Here is a 23,900-nt window from a genome sequence, read left to right as displayed (position 1 = left end):
TCCAAGCTGGATCTACGTGGAGCATATAACCTGGTCCGTATCCGTCAAGGAGACGAGTGGAAAATGGCATTTAATACCCGGGACGGACACTATGAGTACCGTGTGATGCCCTTCGGCCTCTTCAATGCTCCCGCTGTCTTCCAAGAACTGGTCAACGACATCTTCCGTGACCTTTTTTACTCCTGCGTGGGGTATACCTGGACGATATCTTGGTCTTCTCTCCGGATCTTCCCACACACTGGAGGGATGTTCTTCAGGTCCTGCTTAGGCTCAGGCAGAACCACCTCTACGCAAAATACGAGAAGTGCCTCTTTGAGCAGACCTCTCTTCCATTCCTGGGCTATGTTATCTCCCAGACAGGCTTATGAATGGATCCTGAGAAGCTCTCTGCTGTCCTTAAGTGGCCCCGTCCGGAGGGGTTGAAGGCGATACAGCGATTCCTGGGCTTCTCCAATTACTATCGTCTCTTCATTCCACACTTCTCGTCCCGGACTGCGCCCATATCTGCGCTCACCCGCAAGGGGGCAAATCCCAAGGTATGGTCACTCGAAGCCGAGGAGGCCTTCCTCTCCTTAAAGCAAGCCTTCTCCTCTGCCCCAGTTCTGCACCGTCCAGACTGCAATAAACAATTCTACCTGGAGGTTGATGCCTCCTCTTCCGGTGCCGGAGCAGTACTTAACCAAAAATCTTCTTCCGGCACAATGGTAACCTGCGGCTTCTTCTCCAAAATCTTCTCCTCTTCTGAGCGTAACTACTCGATAGGAGACTGAGAATTGCTAGCTGTCAAATTGGCGCTGGAGGAGTGGCGCTACCTGCTTGAAGGGGCTCTATACCCGGTGATCATTTACACAGATCACAAAAATCTGGCATATCTCCAAAATGCCCAGAGACTTAATCCGCGTCAGGCCCGGTGGTCTTTGTTCTTCGCCCGCTTCGACTTCATCCTGCATTTCCGCCCGGCGGACAAGAATGTCAAAGCTGATGCCTTATCCCGATCCTTCCTGTCCTCCGATCAAGAGGAGGAGCCTATGCACATCATCGACCCTTCCAAGGTGATGAATGTGGCCCCCTTGGATTTGACTCGTCTTCCACCCGGCAAGACGTTTGTAGCGGTTCCTGACCGTGAGAAGGTTCTTCGCTGGGGTCATTCTTCTAAACTAGCTGGCCATGCTGGCCAAAAGAAGACCTTCCTGCTCATTACCCGGCATTACTGGTGGCCTACCATGCGTAAGGATGTGGTAGACTTCGTCTCTGTCTGTTCATCTTGTGCCCGCAACAAAGTTCCCAGACACTTACCAGCCAGTCGTCTCCTGACGCTTCCCGTACCTGTTGCCCCGTGGCAACACATCGCCATGGACTTCATTACCGATCTTCCTGTTTCTGCCGGGTGTACAGTCATTTGGGTGGTCGCGGACTGCTTTTCTAAAATGGCCCACTTCATTCCCCTGCCTGGTCTCCAGTCTGCATCTGAGCTGGCTAAAGACTTTATCCGCCATATCTTCCGTCTCCATGGTCTACCCCTCCACATTGTGTCGGATCAAGGGGTTCAGTTTACCTCACGCTTCTGGAGAGCCACATGTAAACTGCTGGATGTCACCCTGGATTTCTCCTCCGCTTACCATCCTCAGTCCAATGGTCAAGTGGAACGGATCAATCAGATCCTTACCAGTTACCTCCGGCACTTCGTTAATGCCCACCATTCTGATTGGATGGACCTCCTACCATAGGCCGAATTCTCATATAATAACCACGAGAGCGAATCCTCTTCCAAGTCCCCGCTCTTCATAGTCTATGGCCAACATCCCCGGATTCCGTTTCCCGTCTCCGCTTCTGTGGACAGCCCTGCCGCAGAGTCTCTTGTCAGCGAATTTTCCACCATTTGGGAGAGTACTAAATCCGCACTTCTTCAGTCCTCCGAGCGGATGAAGAGATATGCTGATAAGAGGCGTCTGGATCCGCCTCAATTCCGTCCGGGAGACAAGGTTTGGCTCTCCTCCAAACATGTGCGGCTCAAGATACCCTCCTACAAGTTGGGTCCTCGTTTCATCGGCCCTTTCGAAATCCTCAAGCAAATTAATCCAGTGGCCTACAAGCTAAAACTCCCGGTCACCTTACGGATTCCCAATTCCTTCCACGTATCTCTCCTCAAACCCGTTGTCTTTAACTCTTTTTCCAACAATCCAGGTACTCCCCCTGCTCCGGTTTCTGCTGAGAACGTCTTTGAGGTAGAGAGTATTCTGGCCACCAAGAGGGTAAGAGGAAAGACCTTTTTTCTGGTAGATTGGAAGGGGTTTGGTCCTGAGGAGAGAACTTGGGAACCCAGGGAGAACATCAACGCCCCGCTTCTCCTTGAAAAATTTCTTTCAGGCCCAAAAAAGAGGGGGCCTAAAGGGGGGGGTACTGTAGCATCGGCGTCTCTGCCCCTTGCTAGGCAGAGACGCCGTCCCTCTCACCGTCCCGCACCTGGCGCGGCGTCCTCCAGCGCTTCTCTCCCCGCTGCTGCCGGGATGCGCTCCTTCCCCGGCATTGTGCTTAGGGCGCGCGCGCGCGCTCTCCCCCTCTCTTAAAGGGACCACGCGCGCCGTCCTAAGGAGTCCCCAGCCAATTGCCGGAGGACCTCCCATATATAAGGCACCTCCTTCAAAATGAAGGTGCCCGAGCAAAGTTGTTGCACAGTTCTGATCTCTGCTTCAGCCCTCAGGTCCCGCTGCTCGCCTGACTCCTCGTCCTGCCTGCCAGCCCGTTATCTGCCTGTTACCTGCCAAGCCTGCCAGCCTGCTCACCTGGAGCGCTCACCTGTTACCTGCCTGTTACCTGCCCTGTCTGCCAGTCTGCTCACCTGGGAGCATCCGCCTGTTACCTGCCCAGTCTGTCAGTCCGCTCACCTGGGAGCATCCGTCTGTTAATTGCAGAGTCCGTCAGCCCGCTCACCTGGGAGCGCTCACCAGTTACCTGCCTGTTACCTGCCTTGTCGGTCTGCCTGCTCTCCTGGGAGCACCCGCCTGTTTCCTGCCAGCCCGCCTGGAGGCTCTCCCGTCACTTGCTGTGACCACCTGCCTGGTAACCCTAGAGACTACTACCTGCTCTGCTGTCATGTACTGTGACCACCTGTCAGCTACCGGTCAGTCCCAGCCATCTGACCCGTGGGAGTCACCTGCTCTCTTACAAGGTCGTCCCCAGAGTAGCACCTGGTTCCTTGGCCCGGATCCTCCCTGGTCACGGTGTCGTTTGCTGCCGTCCGACCAGGGTCGCTTCGGGTTGATACTTAGTCACGCCCCTCTGGGTCCCTCCTTGCACCTCGGCACAGAGGTTCCACCACCCGGACCCGTAACACATTTCACCATCACTCAAGATAGAAAACATTATGTCTGTCAGTATATGACAAATGATCCAGACGAAAATAAATGCTGTGAAGCCAATATCAGTGCATATTCAGGCAAAGATAAAATGCTCCTACCAGAGCTTCTAATCTAAAGAGACATTTACAGCGCTTTCATCCAGAAGTACTGAAAGCAGTAGAAGAGAAAGACTGCATCCAAACCAATGAACCAGTGCCCAGCTCTTCCAGCCAAACAAAGTAGAAGAGAACTTTGAAGCCATCAGTTGCAAGATATTTTGTCAGTGACAAAGTTACTGTGACAATGACAGAAGATATATTTAAAAAACAGATCATAGAGCTTGTTGTAAAGGATAGTGTGCCTATTTCATTATTTTCACGACCAGCTTTTATGTGTCTGAATGGGGAAATGGCCCGCAAGCTTGGTGTTTCTCTGGAGAGAGAGAGTATTAGAAAATTAGTAATCGAAGAAGCTTTTAAACAAAAGGAAGAACTTAAAAAAAACTCTCAAGGGACGCTTTCTGTTTCTTAAAATGGATGCCTGCACACGTCGCAGAGTGAACTATTTTGCCATCAATGTCCGATTCGTTCATGACAAAAATGAAATAGTTACCAAGACATTGGCAGTAAAAGACACCAAAGCTCATCACACCAGTGAGTTTCTCCAGGTCTTGGTGGAAAAGGTTCTGCAAGGTTATGAACTTAAAAAAGAGTAAGTTCTTTCTGTCGTAACTGACAATGCTTCAAATATGATAAGTACTGTTAAGCTAATGAATGAGAGTAATGATGGTGACCAGCAGCTAGAAGAACATTCTGGGTCCACAGACACAGAAATGTTTGAAATAGAGGAACACAGTACTGTAACTGAGGAGCAAACTGAAGTTGCTTCAGATGAACAGCAACATGATAGTTTAGATGATCTTGTTGAAACTGTGTCAATACGTTCTTTCATTCATCACATGCGCTGTTGTGCATACGCTACAGCTGGCTATGAGAGACAGTCTGCAAGAAGGACATGCTGCTGCACTGATTGGCAAGGTGAGAAAATTGGCTACTGTTGCCAGAACCCCTAAAGTTGACTCAATTTTGAAGAGACGTGCTGGAAAAGGGGCAATTATTGATCAAGCCACACGATGGGGCAGTACTTACTTAATGATTCAGCGCTTGGTTGAACTGAAAACCTTTCTTGTAGACATGGCTAACCCTCAACTGACGCTAAATGAAAGTCAGTGGAATCAGGTGACTGAGATGGAAAAATTGCTTGAGCAAAAATTACAAGCAGAGGACTTAACTCCAGGTATTTTCTTAAAGGAGTGGAAGAACCTGATGTTTCGCCTGTCCCAAAGAGGAGGGTTAATTGCAAGTGGCATTGCTACATCAATGAAACGGAGAGAGGAGCTACTATTACAAAATAGCATTCTTTTGGCAGCTGTTTATGTAGACCCAATGCATCGGATTCTTCTAGATGATCAACAGCTAACTAAAGGAAAAGAAGCTCTGTTTGAAATAGCAGTAAGGATGAAAGGGTTGCAGAACAGTCAGGAGGAACAAGAAGAATTTGGTCGTCCTGCCACATCTTCACCCTCATCATCAACTGATGAAGAATTTAATTTAGAAAAATATTTGGATCACAAGGACCGTGCAAAGCGTTCCCGCATAGAAGAAGAGTCATCCCCATCAAAGAACACAGCCAGTACATTTCAGCAGAATTTTTCATGTGCACTAAAAGAAATTGAGAAATTTGACCGTTCATCAAAAATAACAGTGCAACAAGCGATTCCTCTGTATCCTGACATTCAGAGATGTTGCCCGAGTGGTTACTGCTTTGCCACCAACCCAAGTTAGTGTAGAGAGGTTGTTCTCTGCTCTCAAAATAATTAGATCAGATTTGAGGGCATCCATGAAGGAGGATCTGACAGAGGCAATACTTTTTCTGAGGACAAATTTATAGATTTCTTCTTATTAACTGCATAACAGTGTTTATTGTGTATTTACTTACAAGAGTTTAGAAAAGTTTATAAAAGTTATTTGCTATAATCTAATTGTATTCTAATAAATATAGTTTTTGCTCTAAGTGGTCTGATTACTTATATGATGGTGAGAAACTGAATAAGCACGATGTTAATATTTTACAACAGTAAATTTATTGTTACGAATTGGCCATTTATGAAGGAGTCGGAGCCGGAGTCGGAGCCGGAGTCGGAGTCGGAACCTGATAAAATCCAGGAGTCGGAGTCGCAGCTGTGGCTTACCGACTCCACAGCCCTGTTTTGCATTATGGTGTGCTACTGGACTGTAAAGGGTCCATATACTATTCATGCACAGTAGTTCTTGAAGATACAACAGATCCGCAGGGGATTTATTCCTTTGTTTTCTACAGGACTAAAAGAATGACTGACTGTTTCAGGACTATGCAAAAAAAAGGGAATGGACAGAAGCAGGATATGGAGGCATGCAGAGATTTTCCTATGGTCAGATACAAGTGAAACATGAAAAACACTGGCATTCTCCATCAGATGCCATATATTCAGGGTTGGACTGGCCCACAGGAGAACAGGTTAATCCTCCGGTGGGCCACCACCCTTTTATATTGAGCAGTACTTGGCACAATATACTTGAATCACTATGTACAAAGGCGACACCTTATTCATTTAACCATCCACCCAGTTCATTATTATATAAATTTATGATTGAGGATAATGTCACATTTGCATGTAGCTGAAAAGTGGGGTGCTGGAATTGGTTACCGGTGGGCCCTTGGCACTCCAGTCCGACACTGCATATATCAATGCTGTCTATTCTCCCCTAGAAGCCTACGTTTTAGGGTAGAGTACCTCTGACAGCCACCGAGACAGACAGCCCCATCCAGCCACAGCGGACTCTGCAGCCCCTCGTGCACGGCTCTACTGTGTTTATGAAGAATAAATCTAATAACTACAGAAAAGTAATAAAACAACCATTATGCTCAAACTTTACAAACACAATAAATGGCTTCAAATATGACCAAGCTCCTTTTATTAGGCACATTATTAGAATGAGAACATTTTTTTTTTCTTCTCTCTTTCATTGAACGGGGACATATATTAATTTCATGAAGGTGACTGCAATGTCTTAGTTGTTGTTTCATTCTATGGCGTAAAGAGCGGCCATCATCATCTATGCGCTGAAAAGGCAATCATGTGCCCAGGGCCATATCAAATAACGCTACACAGGGAACAAGATGTGAGCGGCAATGAAATTATTCCTTTTTCTACACGGCAAAACTTGCTCAATTTCTAGAAACTGTGATGGGGATAGACTTGTTCATAAGCTTCGCACAACTACAATTTAATGAAAATCCGTAACAACGGCGATCATTTAATGGTTACACAGGAAATGCTCTGCAATAATGACGACTTTATATTATTGAAAATATTTGTACCAATCTGCCTGGTATTGGGGAGGAATGAATCAGAAACCGGCTGCCTCATTGCAGACATCTATGTTTAAGGTTAGGTATAGAAGACCATGTATTCTCTCATCCGAAAGAATCGGGTCGACTACACAAATCATACTCTGATCAGAGTGTGACCATAGTGTGATCTGATTCTCTCAAACAAGGAGAAGATGGAGAATAAAATTTCTCCATCTTCTCCATTGTGTCAGTCCGGGGAAATCCGAGTGCAGTCCGATGGTTTTCATTGACTTGCATGGCAGAATACGATCCGAATATCGAATCAAACTTGGGCATGCAATGATGCAAAAAAAAGTCTGATTTGGCCATAGCCCCAAAGAATAACATTGGTCCAATTGCAATCCAATGTTTTCTTGGATCTCACTTGGACCGGAAATATAGCCATGTGCACATAGTTGGAAGCAGAAAAGACCAGACAATAAAGCAAAGTAGATAGAAGAGAAGTTGTTGGGGACCTGTCTCTGTGACTAGTCTTCCTATTCATCTTGTCCCTGACTCCCATTTCCAACTACTTTTATTCTAAACCATTGTAGCATTTTAGAGTAAAATATAGATGTTTGTAAAGGGGGAGTCAAACTCATGAATCACATGACAGGTTCCCTTTAAATATCTGGAGTTTAAAAAAAAAAAAAGAAAAAAATTAAAAAGTAGATGTGCAACGCCCATATAAACTGCTATCATTGTACACAGATCAATCAATTCACAGACACACTGACTATGCAGCTACTGCACTTACCTATATGCTTGAATATATGGAATATTATTCACAGACTAAAGGCTGGAGTAGACATCCGTATTATCAGTCTGAGTGAGATCCGACAATACATCAGATTGCACTCGGACCGATGACAAATATTTTTCCAATAATTACAATACAATGATTAGCTCAGCAGAGAATATATTTGCTTTGGTTCTTCAGGAAGATCTGACAGGTAAGGAAGCTTTTCCTAAAATATTTGTGAATTGTATTACATATGTGAAGCAAGATGGAGCAGCACATATGTTAATTAGATATCACAGATCCAATTATAGTAAATGTCCTAATTAACAATGCTACCAATGTGGGCGGGTGAACCCATTATTCCATCATTTAAACTACTGATGAGAATCTGCTCATTAGACATGGTTTTTATTTTAATCTCTGCCAGTGGGTGAGGTGAGAGATATGTGTCACTGCTTCTTTTATAGGATATGTTTCCCATTACTGTAGGAATAAGATATTTGTTCTACTAAATCTTATGTGTTTTTTCATAGATCCCTATGTTTGGGTGTTTTCACTTAATTTGCCTTTTTTAGGATTGTGACTTTTTTTTCAACATCACAGCGCACTGTAGGTATTTCCTTTTTTTGTAGTATTTTCCTAAAATAGTACTATGTACTAAAACACATTGCCACCTATTCATTAAGATTCTCATTTTGCTCCCCAGTCTTAATGAAAACTGCACTGGAGTAACATGCACCAAATTAATTAATAGGAATATGCCTTTAAAAACTTTTTGGTGCACTTGTCAACTGGTGTGTGCCTCACCAGAAATGTTACTCCAGTCAAGAGATGGTGTACATTTGTGGAGTAATTTACAGCACTTTTGTGGTGCAAATTATGATGTGTCCCAGCTCTACCCACTTTGGTGAAGTTGGCAGAGACAAGTGTAAAGACACCAAAAGTTGCTACATTTTTAGTCACACATCAAGTTGTGCCAAAATTTTGCAATTTTGCAAGGAGTTTCATGCCAGAAAAACTAATTGATGAATTGGAACCTATAAAGTGCCTTGAAAAAGTATTCATACCCCGTGAACTTTTCTACATTTTTTCCACGTTACACCCTAAAACTTAAATGTATTTTATTGGGATTTTATGTGATAAAGTAGCAAGTATTTGTGAAGTGTAATGGGCATAAAACATAGTTTTCTAAATATTTTAAAAATATAAATCTGAATATTGTGCATTTGTATTCAGCCCCCCTGAGCCAATACTTTTCATGGTCACCTTTCGCTGCAATTACTGCAGCAAGTCTTTTGGGGTCTGTCTCTACCAGTTTTACACTAGAGGCTGATTTTGGGGTCTGTCTCTTCCAGCTTTGCACATCTAGAGGTGACATTTTTGCCCACTTTTCTTTGCACAGTCGTTCTTGCTCAATGAGATTGGATTGAGGTGTCGGAAAAGAGCAATTCTCCAGTCTTGCCACAGATTCTCAATGGGATTTCGGTTTGGACTTTGACCGGACTGTTCACACACATGAATATGCTCTGATCTAAACCCTCCATTGTAGCTCTGGCAGTATGTTTAGAGCCGTTGTTGGGCTGGAAGGCGAACCTACGCCCCAGTCTCAAGTCTTTTGCAGCCTCTAACAGGTTTGACTGTAGGATTGCCCTGTATATAACTCAATTCATCTTACCATCAACTCTGACCAGCTTCCCTGCCCCTGCTAAAGAAAAGCATCACCACATCATGATGCTGCCACCACCATGTTTGATGGTGGGGATGGTGTTTTCAGGGTGATTTGCATTGTTTGTTTTCTGCCACACATAGCGTTTTGCATTTAGCCCAAAAAGTTCTACTTTGGTCTCACCTTCTTCCACATGCAATGAAGGGGACAAAGCTAACATGTGGAAGAAGGTGCTCTGGTCAGATGCAGGAGAGATGAAGCATTACACAGTCCTCACTAAAATCCTTGGCGTCCATGTAAGCCAAGAATGTCCCAGGTCTCTTTTTAGACCAGCACTCTGATCAGCTTAATATCCTGAATAAAGATGAGCCATGTAACAGTTCCCATGTCTGTGGCACATTGGCTGCATATAAAACAATGGAGACAGAAATACCCCCCTATTGTAGCGCTATCTAGTATCTGCATCAAAAAGTCTGAATAAGGGATTTAAAAATGGGTCTTCTAAACCAAATGTCCCTTTAGATTAGTAAAGCGTTATCAAATCACAAAACTTTGGATCTCCTTCCAAACTTTTTACAAACAGAATGAAAACTTCTTTAACACTTACAAAAACTACCAAAGAATGAAGGAAAACAAATGACGGCCGCTATCGTAAAAAAAAAATGATTTTTTTTTCTTAAGCTAAAGCAAATCTCAACTGTTCATACATTTTCTAAATCAATATAGCAATATTCCATAAAAGCGCTGTCTTATTGATGGATGCTGATGAAATCCGGAGGCAGCTACAGGCAAATCAACTGATACACTACAGTAAGTTATCACTGGTCCAGAATATTGACTGATGTTCCTGGTTGATCTGGACGACTTTTTTTCCCATTCTCCTTCCGATAGGGAAAAAGATTAATGTGTTTTTAAAGAAAAATATCTAGTTGCACTTAACCATTCACATACCATATTACACATACTGCTATCACTATATGTGGGTAGTATTGGCGCTGTTTTTTTATTTTTTAATCCAATCTACCATAAGTTTTAGCTTAAAAAAAAAGACTCAAAAACAGGTGATACTTGTTAAACTAATATCAGCCGAACGCACCGATATTGACAGGTTCAGCCAACAGTCTAATGTATATGGGGTCACCGGCAAACTGATCATTGGGGGAGATGTCGATCAGCCATGTCTGATTTCGAACTGCTGATCACTTTGTTCTCCCGGAGATAAGCCGCCAATGGACATGTCTGTCATCGGCTTTCCCATGGAGAACACGGTGTGAATGAGCACTTCTGTGTATGGGAGAGCCGGCTGAGATAGTTGCCAACCAATCAATCAGCCAAAACATTGTTAGTCCGTCAGCCATTTAATGTGAATGGCTCGGTTCACATCTGTGTTGGGGACGGTTTTCTTGAAAAATGGTGCAGCATGAACAAAAAATAACAGTAATTTTATTGGCCGCTAGCATCTGGCATGTAAACAATTTGGTGCTTTTGGCATTTTGGATCTTCTACTCTTTTGAGTAGAACTTGTTACATCATACGTACTGTCTTATCTGTGAGCAGAGTGATGAGAGAGCTGTATGGATTGATATATTGATTTGTGGGAACAGGTTTACTATAACATCTAAGCTACTTTATTAGACTACTGGTCCTTCCATGCTTAGGAGACAGTCCAGCGGGCGTTCCTACTCAGTGATCGACAGCTATTTATGTATGCACATTCATAGAAGGAAGTCTGAAGATCACCAGATAAGATCTCCTGCTGGACTCCTAATTATGGAAGGAGCAGTGATATAAAGAAGTGTTTTCATGTTGTTCCTTCTAGAGTGCCCCTCTACTCTGCTTCCCAGCTTCTTGGCTGCCTGGGGGTGGTGGGCTCCAGAAGATTGACTTTTTTCGCTCTCAGTATGGTCGCACTGCTGGTCCAAACTGAGAGCACTCCCATACTACTAGCAGAGGTAGGTTTGCGTATGGTGACAGAAGCTAGCCACATTCAGGGGCGGACATATCATTGGCGCAACCTGTGCAGCCGCAAGTTACTAGAGATGACCGAACCCCAACTTAAAAGTCGGGGTTTGTACCAGTTAGTGTCCTGAGCTAAACGCCGAACACGAACTTCTCCTGGAAGTCTGTTGCAAAGTTCAGAATTCTGGGAAAAGTCTGTTGCAGAGAGAGGGAGAAATGTTTTTCCAGATTCAAAGCTGAGGTCTCCATCGTTTTCAGTGGGGTTCGGGTTCTGGTTCAGGTTTGGATACAGTGGTACTCGAACTGAACTTTGGACTAAAGTTTGGGTTGGGTACCAGAACCCGAACTTCCATGGGTCTGCTCATCATCTTAAAGTTACTTGTTTTTACAAGCACTTTCTGCCGGTTAAGAACTTTAGACAATCCCTTTAAATCAATAAAATACAAGTTATACTGAAACTCTTTCCCCAAAATCTATATATCAATCCGCTCACCTCTTCCTGCACTATAACATTACGGCCGAAGATCACACCATGTTCAGTGTGATAGGTTTTCTTTAAAACACTTCACACAAAAGGAAATCTCAGAGCCTTACAATTCATTTTCATTGTATGAGGAAATATTCTTTAAATATCAAGTACTTCTATCTTTTGACCACAAAAATCATAAAAAGGCAAGAGGTGATTGACTGAATCAATGGAAATACTCGCTGTCTGATGTGTCAGCCCTGGAACAGCACAAGAAGCTTAAAGGGGTTAGAAAACTTTCTTTCAGTGTCGGTAGGAAAGGTTACTTGGCCATATCAGTTATCATCAAGTCCTGTCTTCCAGAAATATTGATTTGAGTGATGGACGGGGCAGCAGGGAGGACGCAGCTTATGCCGAGGTCGTTGCTGGATCTGTCCATAGTTGTGGAGTGTACATCACCAAGAGAGATACAGAAATATCTGCAATTTACTGAAAGTATAGAGGACTTCATTTTAATGACAGCGCGCCGACAATACAAGATGACAGGCGACAAAAAGAATCTATTCACTTTAAATAACGTATTGTCAGGTGTCCTTTCATATGAAAAGAGAATTTCAGGATCTCTTAAAATAATCAAGAATACTCTATAGTGTTAAGTCGAGATGAGAGGTTTTTAGGATCTGGAAACATTCACATTGCAGTTTCTAAGTAAATTGATAAAGTCTCTATGACGGCAGAATGGATAGAGGGCGAGATAATGTATTTATATATAGTTTTCTATGATTTGATTCATTATATTTATTAATAGGAAGCTGTTTAAAGAGAACCTGTCACTTGCCAAAAATATGAAATTTTCATATCTGGTGTAAACGCCGCTGTTCTCCTGAATCCGACGATGTTTTTCTTTTGTTCCTGCACCTCTCCATTCCTGAGATATGGCCCCTTTTTCCTGGATGTAAATCTAGTATGGTTTATACAAGTGGGCGTGAGTATCACGCCCAGATGGCTAAAAAGATTAGATTAATATACAGGGAAGAAGGGATCATATCTCAGGAATGGTGAGGAGCAGGAGCAAAAGAAAAACATCGTCGGAATCAGGAGAACAGCGGCGTTTACACCAGGTACAGTTATATGAAAAAGTTTGGGCACCCCTATTAATCTTAAGCTTAATGTTTTATAAAAATTGGTGTTTTTGCAACAGCTATTTCAGTTTGATATATGTAGTAACTGTTGGACACAGTAATGTTTCTGCCTTGAAATGAGGTTTATTGTACTAACAGAAAATGTGCAATCTGCATTCAAACAAAATTTGACAGGTGCATAAGTATGGGCACCTCACTAGAAAAGTGACATTAATATTTAGTAGATCCTCCTTTTGCAAAAATAACAGCCTCTAGTCGCTTCCTGTAGCTTTTAATGATTTCCTGGATCCTGGATGAAGGTATTTTTGACCATTCCTCTTTACAAAACAATTCCAGTTCAGTTAAGTTTGATGGTCGCCGAGCATGGACAGCCCTCTTCAAATGATCCCACAGATGTTCAATGATATTCAGGTCTGGGGACTGGGATGGCCATTCCAGAACATTGTAATTGTTCCTCTGCATGAATGCCTGAGTAGATTTGGAGCGGTGTTTTGGATCATTGTCTTGCTGAAAGATCCATCCCCTGCGTAACTTCAACTTTATCACTGATTCTTGAACATTATTGTCAAGAATCTGCTGATACTGAGTGGAATCCATGCGTCCCTCAACTTTAACAAGATTCCCGTTGCTGGCATTGGCCACACAGCCCCAAAGCATGATGGAACATCCACCAAATTTGGTAGCAAGTGTTTTTCTTGGAATGCTGTGTTTTTTTGCCGCCATGCATAACGCCTTTTTGTATGACCAAACAACTCAATCTTGGTTTCATCAGTCCACAGGACCTTCTTCCAAAAAGAAATTGGCTTCTCCAAATGTGCTTTTGCATACCTCAGCTGACTCTGTTTGTGGCGTGCTTGCAGAAACGGCTTCTTTCGCATCACTCTCCCATACAGCTTCTCCTTGTGCAAAGTGTGTTGTATAGTTGACCGATGCACAGTGACACCATCTGCAGCAAGTTGATGCTGCAGCTCTCTGGAGGTGGTCTGAGGATTGTCCTTGACTGATCTCACCATTCTTCTTCTCTGCCTTTCTGATGTTTTTCTTGGCCTGACACTTCTGGCCTTAACAAAAACTGTCCCTGTGTTCTTCCATTTCCTTACTCTGTTCCTCACAGTGGAAACTGACAGATTAAATCTCTGAGACAGCTTTTTGGACCCTTCCCCTGAACAACTATGTTGAATAATCTTTGTTTTCAGATCATTTGACAGTTGTTTTGAGGAGCCCATGATGCCACTCTTCAGAGGAGATTCAAACAGGAGAACAACTTGCAAGTGGCCACTTTAAGTAGCTTTTCTCATGATTGCATACACCTGGCTATGAAGTTCAAAGCTCAATGAGGTTACAAAACCAAAAAAAGTGCTTTAGTAAGTCAGTAAAAAGTAGGTAGGAGTATTTAAAACAATAAAATGATAAGGGTACCCATACTTATGCACCTGTCAAATTTTGTTTAAATGCAGATTGCACATTTTCTGTTAGTACAATAAACCTCATTTCAAGGCAGAAACATTACTGTGTCCAACAGTTATTACATATATCAAACTGAAATAGCTGTTGCAAAAACACCAATTTTTAAAAAACATTAAGCTTAAGATTAATAGGGGTGCCCAAACTTTTTCATATAACTGTATAAACATTACATATTTATAGAAAGAGGCAGGAAATCTTTAAAAACAGCTAAGACTCATAGACAAAGACTGTCTCCACTCACTCACAGTGGACTCCTTCAATGGAAGTCTTTAAACAGAGGCTGGACAGACATCTGTCTGAGATGATTTAGTGACTCCTGCATTGAGCAGGGGTTGGACACGAGGACCCTGGAGGTCCCTTCCAACTCTAACATTCTATGGTTCTATGATTCTATGATTGACCGTTCTTCTTACACATATACTGTGTGAGGAAGGAGCATTAGGACTCTCAGACTTTCTTTATTCTAATCCCATTTAAACAGCCTCAGACTCACTTGTTGTTTCATAGCAGACCTTAGTCATCATCTTCCGCACCCTGCATAGGCTTAGCTTCGTTAACAGCCACGTATTTGCATAAAGTGCATGTTAATAAATAATATTTTAAGCTGCATCAAATGCATACATTTATCAAAGTGACCTAGTGACATTTTCTTAGACTAAAAATTAATAAAGGTCCCTTACAGGGACAGATGATTTATTCATAAATGCTATATGCTAGACTCATCCTTACACATACAAGAAATGCAGATGTATATGTAGATAGGATGAAGACCATATGTGTAAAACTGATGCATAATACGGCCAGTGAATATCAGTTGGAGGATGAAAACATTTGCAATCAAGTTATTCTTATTGTTCCAAAGGTTCTAAATAAAATAAAATAAGTCTGGATTAAAATGTCCTTATTACTTGAGTCTGCAGCTGCAATGCAGGCTGCTATTTCTCCAATCCCTGCAGTCACATTTCCTTATATCTGTCCCCTGTTTGTTGCTAATACAGAGTAGATTTGTTAAGTCTGTAACTCAGGAGACACATAGATCTGCACAGGAGCTGTAGATACAAAACTATGGCTAAAAGTTAACCCTACAGGTGTAGATATAAATGTACATATACAGTTACAAAGAGATAACTGGTTTTACACTTCATTTCTGTAAATGAGAACCTGATACTTGCTAAAAAAAATAAGTTAAATACATTGTAAAAATCCCTGAGTTCCCCTGATTCTGACTCTCTTTTCCGTTTTGTGCTGCTTCATTCCATTGCAGAGATATTCACATTTGTTTCTTTTGGAGCGCAGTATGTGAAATGTCTTCTTGCAGACCAACTGGGTGTTTCTTTGGCTTCTTTTCTGGGGTGTGTGCTTAAATGTCTCCCTCCAATCACAGCAAGGCAGCGTCTGAGACTGCTAGATCAGCTGCTTAGCTGTGATTGGCAGCAATTTGAAGGGAGGGGGGAAAGTGCACGCCCCCAGAGAAGACTCTGAAGAAACGCCCAGTTGTACTGCAAAGCAGAGATTTCACATACTGTGCTCCAAACCAACAAATGTGAGTATCTCTGCAATCGAGCGACGCAGCACAAAGCAGAAAAAAAGCAGCAGAATCAGGGAAGCTCAGAGATTTTTTTTTACAAGGTGTTTAACTAAATTTTTTTCAGCAAGTGACAGGTCCACTTCAAAGGGAATATATCATGTATAGTGTTTTTCATCATTGTTCTACTCTATTTTTGTTTCTGATTGCAGATTTTTAAATTACAGTTTATGGGGGCAAGTCATCAAAGCTTTTTCGCCAGACTTTTGGCGAAAAAAGCTTTGAAAAGTCACTTTTTTTGTGTGCAATTGTGAGGTTGTGCAAAAAAAATGCGACTTTTTGGCGTCTTCACCCAAATCGAGGGGCAGGGCGTGGTGAACTCTGATCTTAATGAATTTGACAACTTCATGAAGAACGGTGACATTAGCAACGCAACAAATCTTATTCCAGCAGGGGCGCTCCGGAGGACCCTCTGAAAAAGTTTTGCCTAAATGTCAACCACACAATTAATCTAAGAAAAATATGAACTATTAGCGCATTTAGAATAAATATGGAACATAACTTTATTTTAATTCTTTAGAACAACATGTATTCTCCTGCCTGGAAATTCACAACGGACTTGTCCTTTACAATTCCCCTCTACTCTTGTCAGAATACCCTTAATTGTTCTTTCATTTGAAAGAGAATACAGAATGATGGCCCCTCTCAACGCCAGATGCTCGGCTCTCCTGTGCCGAGTTCTGATTGCTTTGAATAAATAAACCAACTTCTAGGTCGGACAGATAAATAAAATAACTGGGAGCGCTGACAGGCTGGAGTTATTAAATCATTTTTAATGCAGAGCCAGCAAAGCACTGCACGCCACCATCCTCCTCCTAATTTTAATCCACTGGTCTGTGCTACTCAACGTACTGATAAGTCAGAAGTTATGCATACTTTATATGGCGGTTATGGATTTTTTCAACAAAGTTTTTGGGACAGAATCCCTTAGTAAAAGCATTGCATAGTAAAAAGTTTACAATTTCATTCAGGAAAAAAAGTTTTGGAGGGGTTATGGAATTTTTTTTTAAAAAATGACTCTCTACCTTGTCATACTGAAGTTCCTTGGCTGATTAATATGTTTCTATAGAAAACAAGTATATGATTATTATTAATTTTATTTTACTTTTATATTTTGTCAATTTTTTGGAATAAACTCAGTAAATATAGCTCCTAATAACTCCAAATGCATTGTCTTCTCATAACCTTTTGGACATTGCTGTATTTAGGGTCCACCAGAGGAAAGTCAGGTATTGCTGGTGGGCCAGTCTTACTCCTTTTTATTCAATTGCTGCTCTCTTGGATTCTCTGTCGTGCTATGTCTATAATCCTGTATGATAACATGATGTCCACATAGGCAGTGACTGGATGTCACTGTCCTGTAACTTATTGTGAATGTCAAGACATCACACAGGAATCCATACAAAGATTGACGGAGGACTCAGGAGACCTGCAGCAGAGGAATGGAAATCGTATAAAACCATTGCAAGAGAAAAGGGTATTATTAGCAATGTTTTCCTTTTTGGATTCCATCAATATGACCTTAGATACACTACATGGACAAAAGTGTTGTAATGTACCTCTTAATCATTGATCACATTTTTCTTTCAGTTCCATTGTCCTCATTGTATAACATCATGCCGTTTGCTAGAGCGGTTGGTGGTGCAGAGCTCACTTATACCAGCGCGGTCCTGTAATAGGAGCCACAAGGGTAACAAGTCCGTTCATGACATTTCTTCCCTCCTAAATCTTCCCCCATCACCTGTGAGTGATATAATGGAGAAGAAGAAGGAACCGCAGCAACTCAGCCACGCAGTGGAGACCCCTTAACGTTACAGCGCGGGGGGCCGAGTGCTGAGGAGCAGAGGACAGAAAAGTCACCACTGCTATGCTGACTCCATAACTGCAGAGTCCAGACAACATTAGCACAAACATTGCGCCCCTGCCAAGAACTTCATGGCCGAGCAGCTGCATGCCGCCGTACATCACCAAGCACAATGTCGAGCGTCGGATGGAGTGGTATAAAACCACCACCACTGGACTCTGGAGGAGACGTGTTCTGTGCAGTGACGGATCACACTTCTCTATCTGATGAAAGAGTCTGGGTTTAGTGAATGTCAGGAGAACGTTACCCCCTGACTGCATTGTGCTGCCGTACAGTTTGGTGGGGAAGGTATGATACTATGAGCTTTTTTTACGTATGTCGGACTTGGCCACTTAGTTCCAGTAATGAGCAATTTTAATGCTTCAGCACAAGACATTTTAGATGATTTTTTGCTTCTAACTCTATGGAAACAATGTGGGGAAAGCCCTTTTCTGTTCTAGCATGACTGTGCCCCAGTGCACAAAGCAAGGTCCATAAATACATGGTTGGGTGAATATGGTATGGAAGAACTTGACGTCTGCAAAGAGTCTGGACCTCAACCCCATCAAACACCTTTGGGATGAACCAGAAAAGAGACTCTGATCCCAGCCCTCTCCAAAGTCAGTATCTGGACTCAGAGTTGCTCTTCTGGATGAAGGGGCAAAAATTCCAAAATCTTGTAGAAAGCCTTCCCAGAAGATGAGGGACAGGTCTGACTATGCACTGTACTGGTTCATATAGCAGGCTCTTGCCGCTCTGAAACTTTCCCCAAAACTTGTTTCTAAAGTTGCTAAGTAGCGGTAATAAAATGCAATCCACGTTATAATGATCTGTCACGGGAGAGTTTTTGTTCCAAACATTAACCAGAAGAATGCGTTCCACCTCATTATTAGTAAATGTTTCCCGCGGTCTCTAATATTTATTTTTTATATTTTTCTCCTTCAAAACAAAATAATAAAAATAAGTGGAATATTTATCTCTCCAGAAATTGCTCTAGATGCTCGGTGTTAAAGACATAAATGTAGCGATTATGGGAAAATATTGCTCTGAGTAATCACACATCAGCGATAGTTCTTCCAAGCCGGCCACTTGTATGGAGAAGAATAAATCAAATTACATCTTGAAATACATATACAATTCTGCGGCAAATGGCTTTGGCTACTTTATAACCTTTCTTCCTTTTGTGTTCCTGTGTTTTCATTCATTGTCTTCTGTAGCAGACGCATTCTCTTTAGATTTGATTAATTTCAGAGGGTCCGTGAACTAAAATAAAATGCTGCATATTTTCGCTATAGCATCCATATAAATAAACTCATAGTACAGCATTGTACAGCATTGTTTATGTTACATCTATGAGCAAATAATAAGAAAAGAAAATAAAGGAGAGGCTTGGAAAAAGAAATGGCAAAACAGAATGTATCTGCAGTTACAGCCACGTCTTCACCAAAAATGGTCACCACTATTCATGGGATCCTGGAAGTACCAGTAGTCTTCCCAGCCATGGGTCAGACCCCACCTGCCCCCTATAAAACTTTCCGCAGAGCCATTAATTATATGCCGCAAAAACCTTTTCAAGGATATTATTTCATATTACATTCTTGAATAATTAGCAATAATATATTGACTACTAAGTCATGCAATATCTTCTTATCTCTGGCTAAAGAACAGCAGTTTCGAAAGGGTCAAAATTATTTCTCATCCGGTATATAAGGAGAGAGTGATTGATGCATTTAGGCAGGGGTCAATACTCACAGTGCCCATATACCTTCAATAGTTGCCAACTATTCTTACCCATCCTCCATAGAAGGCTTTGCCGAAACGCGCGTCGGGGTGGACACATGTCCATTCAGGAGCACAGTATAGGCGGTGATACTTATGCCCGGGTAATTGTTTGTACCAGTGAATGTTCTGATTAATGTGTCTTATATTTATGGCTATTGTTATACTGATGACCTGGGACATGTGATAGAACACTTAATCATAGGTAGACTGGGATTGTGCAATTGTCATTTGAGTCCTACATACCCGCTATAGGGACATATGAGAGTGATATCTATTGACATATCTATTGACGGGGCGTGACTGCTGGCGTCATGCTGATTGACAGCCAGCTCCCTGCTTTCTAACTGCGGGGAGCCGACTATCAGTCAGCATGACGCCAGCAGTCATGCCCCATCAACACAGCAGCGTCGTGGAAGAAGAAGAGCTGCTCTGTTGACATGGAGCAGCTGAATCCCCGTCAGGAGCGGTCCGTGACTACACTGGGCCAGTGCCAGGTACAACAGGCAGGTGGTCGCCTCTGTTAGCAATTACCTGTCTGATATACATTTTTTTTTACCATGAGCCTAAAAACTATGTTCACAACAAGACCTTTACAAGATAAAGATATTAATTTTGTATACACTCCAATGCATTAAACATGGTTATAATTTCTACAGCTGTGAAATGGGTATAATAAGTATCCAGCTTTGGGTCTCTGTAACTATGTAACTTAAACAAAACATTTTAAAAACTTAGTAACTAATTTACCACTAGCTCCTACAATATGCACGACTCTCAATAATTTAAAAGGCAGATTGTATTTATAAGTAATGTAATATGCTAGTCTGATTGTTTCACAATACAGACCGCATACATTATTAAATAGATTTCTTAGATCTGATGAGGCAGGTGCATTTATTTTGAAAAGCATATGAGAATGGCTGTATAATCCTTCCTGATTGAATGAAATAACTCAAGTACTCAGTCTCCGACCACCTTGTCTGATTGATAGCTGTAACTTGGATTGAGCAATGTGAGACTCCAGCAGCAGGGAGGAGGTACACTGAGGAGCAGTCAATCAGCCTATGTGGGAGGAGATTGTGTTAAACTTTCATACAGACATTTTTTTTTAGAAAGGATTACTTCCATCTTTATATACTTTCTTATTATAATCCCCCATGGATAAACTATAGAACGGTTCAATCTGCAGCTTTTATTCCAACACTGCTTAACTAATCACTTCTCATTGGCAAGAATGGAGGTTAGCAAATAAGTTTTGCACATCGAGGGGCAAATCAATAACTTTGTGGTCATAGAAATAGAACCAAGTCCTGGCATAATACATGTTCGGTGCAACGCAACTCTTCTTTATTTACTAATGAATTGTTGTATTTTGTAAACAATTAAATTGTGTAAGTAAATAAGGAAGATAAGCAGGAAGATGAACACAGACCGATCGGAGAGCCGGACGTGACAAATGGAGCAGCATTGTTTCTGGAAGGTTTAACTACTGGAGCTTGCGTCTTGGGATGTGTGCGGATTGTTTTTTATAGCGAAAGAATGTACAATCTACTTTTGGTTCTAATGATTCTAGATTGATTGCAGCTTCCCGAGCTTGTGACACTAATCCCTGTGCATTATAAATGCTTTCTTCCCGATCCTTCTCAATGTTCGCCTTTAGCCTCCAGCCATTTCCGAAGAAATACAACTTTCCCTTAACATTCTGAGTGTTACAAGTAATTGCAACATTGCTGGGTATTTCAGTAAAGATGTGGTAGAACAAGGATTAGAATGTATGAGCCATGTACAAACTACAAGTGCACACAAATGGGTCATTTATTTGCTTTTACCAACATCAAGTGATTTATAATAGTTGTAGGTAGTTTATCCGACCAGAAAACCTTCTGCATGAAGAAAAGTTTGCTAGCTCTCAATAAGTTTTCATGAGTTTTTTCCAGGTGCCTAGATTCCTTATTTCACTCCAAAAACCAGTGTGTGTTTGCGTATCTGTATGTAATATTTAGCATGAGCTCTTGCTTGGGTTTTTTTACGTTGGATTTCTTGCTTTAAAAGATCCATGCACGGCTGCTTTTTTTTATATATATATACTTGGTTTCAGTAAAGAAAATAGTTATTGATTGATGTTTGTAGTATTAATCAAATTAATTGTGTACTTTAGAACCTAAACTGGCCATACATATAAGATTATGATTGGCATAAGTGCAAAAAAATAATTAGTTTATCTGATCATTTAGGAGCTTTTCCCAGTGTATACTTAAAGGGGTTGTCCAGGACTAAATTATTTTGTTACACACAGGTAGTTTCCTGTTCTACCCGACACTGGCACAGAGTGGTCACTGACGCCTCCTGCTGGCAATTCAGCTGCTCCATGTCAATAGAGCAGGTCTTTTTTCTTCCAGTCTGCACTGTCATTGGGGCGTGACTGCTGAAATCATGCTGATTGACAGTTGGCTCCCCGCGGTTAGGAAGCAGGGAGTTGACTGTCTATCAATATGATGTCAGCAGTCATGCCCCATCCACAGAGCAGAGTGTAAGAGAAGCCGCTCCTTTGTCGAATATCGAGGTGAATCGCTGGCAGGAGCGATCCGTGACTGCTCTGTGCAGGCAGAGATCAGTGCTGGGCACAGCAGGCATTTAGTTAGCAGCCACCTGCTTATTAGACCTCTAGTATACAATGACTATCGACATCATGCTGATTGATAGACAGTTTCCTGAAGTTAGGCAGCCGCGAGCCACCTGTCAATCAGCACGACGTCGGCAGTCGCGTCCCATCAACAGAGGAGGGTGGAAGAGAAGTCGTTGCTCTGTCGATGTGACCTCAGCGGAAGCTGCAGAATTGCCAGTAGGAGCCGTCTGTGACTTAACTGCACAGGAAATTGCAGCAGACTGAGCTTTACTATACACAGGGCCAGCTGCAAAAACCGTATACAGGATATCATGCAGTATATTTTTTTGCAATTGATCCCTTTGATGGACGAACGCCTAGGTACTCATCCAAAATGTGGACTCGTTTTGAACGTTTGCACTCAACAGTGGTCACAAAAACAGTGTGCACCTAGCCCTAATTAAAGCTTTCTCATAGGTAACAATGATATCAATTCCCTCCACAGTCCATTCACAGTGCTATAAAACAGACGCTGTCTTTCATTTGTAGAATTTCCCTACAAGCTGCCGCCGTCGTTCTATCACACATGCACTTTGTTGTGGAGTCAGTGAGAAAGTTACTGACATCTCCTCGAGTAGGGTAACAACTCTCCTGCAGCGATGCCTCCGGGTTGGATTTTAAGCAAACTGCTGAGCCGAGGATTACACTATCAGATCAGAAAGCTTCTTATATATTTCACTTCCCTATAAGCCTTCAGAATGGCGGATCAAAGAGAAGAACGTGAGATTTTCAAACGGAAGTGTAAAAGTTTATCAGACAAGATACAGGAATTCTATCTCATAGGGAACAATCAAACAATTGCATCCATTAATGTAGACATTGGACTTTAGAGCTACTGTATATATGTTATGGCCGCAAGCATCTTCTTCTCTTTTAATAAACTTTCTGCAAAATGTTATTCTGAATGTATATTTCCTTGAATTGTGACCTTGAAGTGTTGTCAGTGATACATTCAGCTGCTATTTAAGATCAAGGGACTAAAAAAATGGATATTAAGTGAAAATTACAATCACAAATATTAATGATACGTTATAAAAGTCTGATAAATGCGGGGATTGATCTATAGATAAATTGATAAAATAATAGATATTAGATGGATGGATGGATAGTCAGATAGATAGATATTAGATAGATGTATGAATAGATAGATATTAGATAATACATAGATGATAGATATGAGATAGATAGTAGATATATCGGTATAAGGTAGATAGATAATAGATAGATATTAGATAGGTGAATGGATAATATAGATAGATGATATGATATGAGATAGATTAATAGATAATAGATATATAAATAGATAGATAGAAGGATAGATATAAGATAGATGGATAGATAAAGTTAATAGTAGAAAAACAGCAACAGACGTCTACAATTAGGTGACTGTTCCTCGTTATCTGGATTTATCACATACAGCAGGTCTTCATTTATCAATGTCCAGAACAATAGAAAGCTCAGGTCCCATGACAGCGAGCTGTTTATTGCTGGGCTGACGGCTAATTAAAGATATCAAGTTGAGAGACACTTGGACTTTTCTCTTCGGTTGATATGAACCAATTTGGTGAGACTGTCGGTGACTTAATTGCATGTAACTTGTGTACAGCAAAGTGTGCGGCTTGACTGCTTTTTCTGCGGGTTATTGGCAGTCAGGACTTATGGAGTAAATGAGACAATTCTTTTCAATTACAGGTTACACGTTCATTATAATTATGGTAGAAAAGAATAAATTCTGCTCTTGATACCATTGAAATGAGTCCAGATTCAATGCCCTTGATAACCCAATGGAAGAACATACACAATATTTCTCTTT

General features: G+C 41.7%; 1 protein-coding gene across 12 annotated transcripts in view; it reads right to left on the bottom strand.

Moving 5' to 3' along the window:
• Positions 1 to 23,900, bottom strand: part of PLCH2 (phospholipase C eta 2) — an 816,520-nt gene that overhangs the window by 392,128 nt on the left and 400,492 nt on the right. The window lies entirely within an intron of this gene.

The sequence above is a fragment of the Phyllobates terribilis genome, unplaced genomic scaffold, assembly GCF_046119375.1.
Source record: "Phyllobates terribilis strain yellow unplaced genomic scaffold, ASM4611937v1 Scaffold_12__6_contigs__length_324123572, whole genome shotgun sequence".
NCBI lineage: Eukaryota > Metazoa > Chordata > Amphibia > Anura > Dendrobatidae > Phyllobates > Phyllobates terribilis.
This window is presented reverse-complemented; position numbering and strand designations above follow the sequence as displayed.